General features: G+C 34.6%; 1 pseudogene; it reads left to right on the top strand.

Moving 5' to 3' along the window:
- The first annotated feature begins 1,030 nt into the window (after positions 1-1,030).
- Positions 1,031-1,869, top strand: LOC138168557 (galectin-3 pseudogene; annotated as a pseudogene).
- The last annotated feature ends 7,048 nt before the right edge of the window (positions 1,870-8,917 follow it).

Here is an 8,917-nt window from a genome sequence, read left to right as displayed (position 1 = left end):
AAGACACCATCAAACTTTTGTTTGATGACATTCAATTATCTCCAGACGAAATCAGCTCGTTCCATTTTGGAGTTACCCTAATTATTAGGGGAAATGTTCTATATCATACTTAAATGTGTTTCTTTGCAACTTCCATTCTTTCATCCTAACCTTTAGGATCAAGAACATAAATCTAATACCTCTTCATCATGATAGACCTTCAATTTCTTGAACACATTTCCTCACTAAATTGGGTCTGCCCCCAACTCCAGGTTAAATATCTCTAGTTACTTCAAACAGTTCTCATATGATATGAACTTAAATACTCTTCACCGTCCCGGTTGTCTTCCTTTGCAAGTTTCCAATTCATCAATGTCCTTCCCAAAAATGTGGTACCCAGAACTGAATTTTGGTTGTGGTCTGAGATGGCAGAGTACAGTTGAATTATGCTGTTTTATGTCTTTTTTTGGTGCCTTAAAGAGGTATTAGTTTTCTTGACTTATAAGACTATTGATTCATATTGAGTTTTAAGTCTACTACATATAATGATAATAAAATCTAGGGAAAATAATAAAACAGGAAATATTATTTAAAATAACTGCATAATGTGTAAAATAGCTGGAAGCTAATCTACTAAGGAACATTCAAGTTCTATATAAAAACATACAAATTTTTTTTGAAACTTTAAATAAAAAATTACAAAAAACTGGAAGAATTGTAAATGTTCAGGCCTGGTCTGCACTAATACAGTAAAAGTTATGGTAGTACCTAAATTAACTTGTAAATAAATACTATCTATACCAATCATATGGCTAAGTGGGAGTTTTTTATAGAACTAAGAAAAAAATAACATCATTTAGAAACCTGATGACTTCTGAGAAAGGAAAGGTCTCTAGTATCTCAATATAAATAATGAAAAAGTAGGAATAAAAAGGGAATAGCACTTACTGGCCTCAAATTATACTATAAACAATAAATATAAAAACTTAGGATATCCTAGTCCTAGCAATAGACTGCTCCAGCCACTCCAGGACAAAGACAAAATCCACTACTCCAGGAAAATGGCTGAGGGATTTTCTCTTAATGATGCCATTTCTGGGTCTGGAAATCCAAATCCACAAGTTTACCCACAAGGTTCTTGGGGAAACCAATCTGCTGGTCCTGGGGCATGCCCAGGATATCCTGGAGCCTACCCTGGTCCAGGAGCGCCTGGAAGCTATCCCACTCCAGGACAGCCTAGTGCTCCTGGAGCTTATCCACCTTCAGGGCTTATGAATACCCCTAGTGGACATGGCTGTGGCAGGCCCACTGATAGTGCCTTATGATCTTCCCTTGCCAGGAGGAATTATGCCTGGCATGCTGATAACCATTATGGGCACAACAAAACCCAATTCCAACAAAATTACCATAGATTTCAAGAAAGGGAATGATGTGGCCTTCCACTTCAATCCCTGCTTCAATGAGGACAACACAGGAGTAATTATTTGTAATTCAAAATTCAACGATTCCTGGGTAAAGGAGGAAAAACACCTTGTGTTCCCATTTGAAGCTGGTAAACCATTCAAAATTCAAATTCTCATTGAGACTGATCATTTCAAGGTTGCTGTCAATGATGCCCATTTGTTACAGTACAATCATTGAATGAAAAATTTCAATGAGATCAACAAGCTGAGCATTTCTGGTGATATTAACCTTACCAGTACCTTAAATACTATGATATAAATTTAAAGGATCAGAAATATTTTTAAAGGAATTTTCCTGTAAAGCATATACTTAAGTGCTTTCTGCTCCTTAGGGGAGTAATCTTAAAGGTACTCATATGCTATTTACTTTCTTTGTCATAGTCACACAAAATTTAATAAATGCTCTTTCACTAAGTAAAAAAAAAAACTGATGATAGTTAAAAATGTAAGTCACTGGAACAAACTAAATAAAGATGGATCAGAAATAATTGAAATGAACAAACCAGTGTTTGATAAACCTGAAATCAAAAAGCATAGGGAAAAACTCCATATTTGACAAAAATTGCTGGGAAAACTTGGAAAGTGGTTTGGCAGAAATTAGGTTTGATCAACACTTTATACCAAATTCCACAATAAGATCAAAATGGATGATACATGATCTAAATATTGAAGATCATACTTTTTAAAAAATTATAAAATACCAAATCAGGTACATATAGTTATGACTAAAGAGAAAATTCTTAAACAAAATATAAAGGCAATCACAAAAGATAAAATAGAGACTGTGAGTGACATGAAATGGAAATGATTTTGCACTAATAAAAGTTATGCATCTAGAATAAGAAATGAAAGAAATACTTAGCAAATATTTCTTGAAAAGGTCTGATATCCAACATATTTATGGAATACAAATATATGCTCCCCAAAGGCATTCATAATAGAACGTGAACAAAGAGTTCTCAAAACAAGAATTGCCAAGTATTAGCAACCATAGGAAAGATTATTCCAAATTGCTAATAATAAGAAAATCAAAACAACTCCAGGGTTTTACTTCATATTCAAATTCACAAGGTTACAAGAGATGGAAACAGTCAATATTAGAAAGATTTTGGAAAGATAGGTACACTAACCACACAGTACATGAAACATAGTAGGCATTTAATGTTTATTGATTGATTGGTATCCTATCAATGGAGCTATAAATGAGTCATACTGAAAGGTAGGCAATCTGTATGCTGAAGGTGACCCTGAATACCCTTGAGCTAGAGAACCTACTTCTAGAAATATACTCCAAGAAAGTTAAAGATAGAAAAGAAGGCTCTATACCTTTCAAAATATTTATAGAAGCACATTTGTAATAGCTGAGAACTGAAACCAAAATGGATGAACATCAATAAGAGAATAGCTAAACAAGCTGTAGTACATGAAGTTGGCTTGTTTCCTCATCTGTGAAATGGGGATGATAACAATTTCATAGTTTTTGTGAGGCTCAAATGAGATGATGTATATTAACTACATCACAAACTACAAAGTACTATACATAACCTAGATTTCCAGCCAAGTATGAAGCATTTTGCATGACAATCTCTTAAATGGTAGGAAAAAATAATGAGAGACATTCTTGATTCTTCTTCAAGAAAGACTCACTCTTCCACACTCTCTTCAGGACTAACTCCAGGGAACAGAAGAGAAAGATTCTCTTGCAGAAACACAGAGAAAACCAGCTGCTCACCATCCCTGATTTCCAGCTTTCCCTGTAAAGACTTCAGGGCATCTCCCCTTGGGTAAAATCAGGACTACTCTCCTTGTTGAATGATATCTCATCTCATTCACAAAGAACTCATGCACAACTAGAAATTTTCTTGTACATTTTATTCTCTATTAACTTCTCTAATTTCCATTTGCTATCTTCTTGAATAAATGAGTTTGCTTAGTATTTACGATTTCTGATAGCTTTGTGTGTAACTGACATTTTGTACAAAGGGATAAAGTCAGAGAGTTTAAGTTTGGGTACCTTTACCCTTTAAGTAATAGCCAGAAAAGCAGCTTACCCCGCCTCCCCAGATCTAATAGTTTCACTAGCCCAATAATATTTAGGAGAGCAAGTGAATATAATTCTAGTTCTATACCCCTCTCTCAGAGTCTGGAATACAAAGCAGGCAGCCTTGTGGTATCTTCTTGTCCCTTTAATTCAGGAATCATAGTTTCCCTTGGAGAGAAGTGGGCAAGATTTCAAAGATATCTATCAATAATTCTAGATAACAAATATATTTAGATAATTCATGTCAACACATACACCTAGCCCACATGGGCAATATATCTGGTGAGAAAGTGTGTTGCTTCTAGGTAAAGAGAAGTGAATTTTCCACAATAACCAGAGGATCCTAACAGAATCACCAGATTTAGAACTTAAGAAATGCCTAATATCATTCTGCTTCATTAGTTCCTGCTAGATCAAGCAAGTGTATTTCTTTACATTCAAACCTTAAATCTCTGCTCGATTTCCATTTATACTTGCCATCTCTTGGACTTTTCTTTGTCTTCATCACTTTTTTGCTAAAAATGTGTCCCTCAAGGAGCTTGTAATCTATTTGAGAAGAAAAAATGTAGTATCCCAAAAGCCTTAGTGCAGTTTTAAGCCTTAATAGCTTAAGTAAAGCTATTAAGTTTTTAATTGTTTAAAATTGCAACAACACTATTGGGATAACCTGAACATGGGCATAAAAAATGAATACAAAATAAATAAAAGGCAATTTGTGGTGGGGGGGGGGGGAGCATTAGAATTTGAGAGAGACCAGGAGAGGCTTCGTGCAAAAGGTTGTACTTAAGCTGAAACATGGAGGAAACTAGGAATGCAAGGTGTGCAGGTGTGGAAGGTGCACATTCCAGGCATTTTAGACAATTAGTATAAAGGCACAGGGATGATAAATGGAAAAATGTAAGGCCAGTTTAGTTAGCTGGCAGAGGTCATGAAAGACTATACTACATGAGGTGGGAAAGGTAGATTGGGGCCAGGTTATAAAGAACTTGAATGCCAAATAGAGTTGATATTTGATCCTAGAGGTGATAGGGAACCACTCAAATATATTGAGTAAGGGAAAGCCAAGGTATGACCTACACTTTAGGAAAATCACTTTGGATTAGGAGCCTTTTGCAATTGGCCAGGAGAGAAGTGATAAAGGACCGTCCTAATAGTTATATGAATGTAAAGAGGTGAGCATATGGGAGAGAGGCTAAGGTAGAAACAAGACTTGACATCTGATGTGTGGAGTGTCTGAAAGTGAGAAATCAAGGATGATTCCAAGGTTGCTAACCTGAGTGACTAGAAGAAAGTTGGGGTCCTCAACAAAAACCAAGAATTCTCATTCTTGGTTTAACTTTGACATAAACCAATAACTTCGACATGCTTCATTCTCTTTTTCCGTGAAATATGCTCTTGTACGAATACATACAATTGTGTAAAAACCATTAGAAATCTCAGAAGAAAACTCTGAGCATCCCAAGACACTGATGCATTAAATCCCCAGTTTGTGAATCAAGCTAAATACACAACTGAGGCTACAAATGCTGCATTGGAAAAATCTCTACTTGCAAACTTGGAATAAACAATAATTATATAATGATGGATCCGTGCCAAATTGGTTAATTTCCTTTTGTGTCAAAAAAGCCCCAGTGTTCAGGACCTTAATCTTTTCCAACAATAGCCCAACTTTAATGAGTTAAAGTGGTTAGTCTAACCAATCTTGAATGAAATATACACTGCTTCTCTTTTTTAGGGAAGAGCTCATGAAAATAGACTACATCTTTCATTGAAGAAAGAAATAATTCCCTGTTATTTTCATCATGTTAGAACCCATCTTATAACTAAGACACCCATATTTCCAATAACTTTCACAAGGGCCTAGGATCAGAAAATATGAAGTTGTTTTAGTTGATAATCTCAACTTTCTAACTAGCAAGTAGATGGTAAAGTGGGTAGAGGATCGGGCATGAAGACAGGAAGACGTTATATGACCCTAGGTAAGTTTCTTAACCTCAGTCTATCTAAATTTCCTTAAATGTAAAATAGAATAGCACCTACCTCTCAAGGTTGCTGTGAGGACTGAATGAGTTAATATTTGTAAAAAGTGCTTAGCACAGTGCCTACCACATAGAAGGTGTTATATAAATATTTATTCCTTCCCTTTATTCCTTCTTCAACTATAAAATGAGAACAATAATAACACCTACCTTCAAGGGTTGTTGTGAGGATCAAGGGAGATAATATTTGTAAAATGATTCACATATTGTTACAGTATATTACCTTCAAAAAACCTTCAATTAAAAATATAAGTAAAATAAAAAACTAACACTCTTGATATGAGTCACAAGGACATGCATGGTAGAACACAATAGGCCCCAAAAATATGGTTATCAGTAACAAGAATTATTCGTTTCCAGATGGGGCCTGAGATTCACAGTGTTAGAGGTAAAGTAACTGAGGAGAAAGACTTTTACTTTTTATCCTTGTATTTTTAGTTCTTACACAGCAGAAACAATAAATGCTTCTTAATTGGTTGCTGGTTGGCTGGAGACAATCACAACCAGAAGCCTTGTAGCAACTTATGGGTTGTTAACTGGAAGAGTGATAGAACCAAAGGAGCCAATTGATCCTAGAAAGAGATTCAGTCCTTCACTCAAATCTTCAGTCACAACTTTGTCCAAGAGAACAGTCTGACTACAGAGAAAAAGTGACCCCTGACTTCCCTCTGTCAGGAATAAATTTTTAAAGAACTTGTTTCCCAGACTGCTGATGGTGGGAGTGGAGGAAAAGATTTGAGGACAGGACACTGTATTCCTCTCAGGGATGTGTGCTGATATGATTTTCATGGCCCTGTTATTGTTCACATCTGATTAAATGTTTATTGTTTCTGAAATAAAAAAAAAATAAAGTCACTTCTTCCCAGAACAATTTATGTAAGGGAAAGACACGCGAAAAAGAGGTTGTGATTTAGTGTGCCAGATGTTTTTGTTAAAGGAACCAAGGAGACTTCTTTGGACTTTCTTCACACTCACCTATTTCATAGCAGTTTTTGTCACATTTATGTTGGTTTAAATGTGTATACATGTGTGTAAATATATATATACACACATACACATATGTGTATATGTATCTATACATATATATGCTTGCACATATATATGTATATATATTTTTTTAATTTCATTCTCAAATCCCATTTGCCTTGCTTTGGTAGCTTAAAGAATGTGAGAGGTCAAAGAAAATATAGGCCAATGAAAATAACATTGAAACAAGAAATTAATTGCAGAGAATGTTTAATATGACAGGGGACTACATAAAATCCTATTATATTTCTTCTCTACTTTACTCAGTAGTCTGTACTATAACTATACTCAAAGGCCAGGGCAGTCTCTTAGGGTACGTTGCTACATTAGTTTGACATTTCTGGCTCCAATTAACCTTACATTTCAGCTATTTTCTAATTTTTTTTAAAAATTGTGATAAGGTTATGTTTTTCTATTAGTGTTTCGACTGCTTATACACATAGACCTATTACAGAAAACTGAGGCCAACTTCAGAACATTCCAAGACTGAGCATTATTATATTGTAGAGTTTGCCCATGCATGAGTGAAAAGATGGAGAAAAAATAAAAATTCATCAGTGTACTATCTAACAGTAAAAGTGGTATTAGTTTCATTAAATTCCAATGAAACAACTTGATAGAGACCTTTAGAGTTCTTTAAGCTCAAAATACATAATAGAAAATCAAGGAAATGGTCTAAATCTTATAATCAATCTCTTCCTGAATGCAGGAAGTCCATTTACCATATCTAGTGTCACTAGTATTTTAAAAGGTACAAAAAAAGGTAACAGATGAATCAGTCCCTCTTCTCCTACCCCACCAACGCTTGTTTTGCATGGCTGCCAAGCCCAGGTAAGGATAAAGTTTGGGGGAGTGACAAGTAAAAAAAGTAGCAAAATGGAGCTACCTCTGTAATTCATTTGTTGATGACCCCAGGCCTTTTAATGAGAGCTGTAAATGATGTAGTCAATTACTCACCTGTTAAGTGGACAGCCAATAAAAGGAAGACTCATTGGAGGTTGAGTCAGAGAATGAGTCATATGGAAGTATTATTAGTTTGAGGTAAGAAGAAAGAGGAAAGGCTTTGGGAAGCTTGTCACCAAAGTAGTATTTTCCAAAAATTAGTCTCAGTTTTGTGCAGGATGGATTGTATCAGGCACAGATTAGGAGCAGGGCAACCAATTAGAAGACCACTGTAATACACCCCAAAAAAGGGTTTAAGGTCCTGACAAAGGAAGTAATGATGGAAAAGAAAGAATGAGACAATACTTGAAAATAGCTTTTGTTAAAGGACTTAAATTAGCTTATAGTTTGGAGAAAGTATGGTACATGATGAGACTTACTAAATTTACTCAGATAATTTTTTTTAATCCTGAGTTGAATTTGAAAATAATTATTTTGAAAATAGTTTTTACAACTAAACATCCTCTCCTGCCTCCCCCCAAAAAGCTCATTTGTAGATCTCTATATAGCTTTATCCTGTCATACAAGAAATTGATCCTAGAAGTTCCCACAAGCCTTTCAAAATTGAAGTTCAGTTTTAATTTAATAAAATTCTGTTGATGTTTTATTTACATTTCCCTAATATAAATTAATTTCTCATAAAACATGTATGACTGGAAAAGAAGAGAGGCCAGGCATATACTAAGAGTATGGATTAAGTAGCCAAAATGGTCTAGTACTCTATTGATAGATAGCTAGAGAGAAGTCCCTAATATCCCTAAAGAGTTGTGGGAGGACAAATATTACATTATATATAATAATGAGAGGACAAATATTATATTATACATAATAATGAGAGGACATAATTAAATTTCAATCTGCATCATTGTAGGGACTATCCATATCAATGAAATCATGGATCAAAGATGGCTATTTTAATTCTTATTGGCTTTGTAAAGAGACCTTCCTTTGTAGATAATCAAGTCACTTTCACTGAATAATTTTGATTAATTTTCTCTTTAATTTTTAAGTGTCATAGTTTGATATTTTAAACATAGGGCTTCATTTTTAAATGTTTGCTACAAAGTCAGATGATCACATCTTTACAAAAACATTGCCCTTTCACTGGAAATATCTCATGTTCAACTCAATGATGGATTTATCTGGCAAGTGGGAAAAAAAACTTTTCCAGATTTTTGTAAGCATAAAATGAATAAAAGGATGTTTTTCACACTTCAAGGAAAATGTTCAGATGCTTTGTTTTAAAATATCTTGCATGGCATGAACTATCAACATCCAGTGAAGTTTTTCTAAGTTTGAGACAAATTCATTGAGAAGTAAAGATATTTGAAAGGGGCAAAAATAGTATGTCACACATGTGCAGTGCATCAAGTTGCTAATTGATGGAAGTGTGGACTATGTGGTCATTCACACCAAAGTATGCATCT

This window comes from Petaurus breviceps, unplaced genomic scaffold (genome assembly GCF_028583685.1).
Source record: "Petaurus breviceps papuanus isolate PSGF00001 unplaced genomic scaffold, PetGlider_PUasm1.0 37, whole genome shotgun sequence".
Taxonomy (NCBI): Eukaryota; Metazoa; Chordata; class Mammalia; order Diprotodontia; family Petauridae; genus Petaurus; species Petaurus breviceps.
This window is presented reverse-complemented; position numbering and strand designations above follow the sequence as displayed.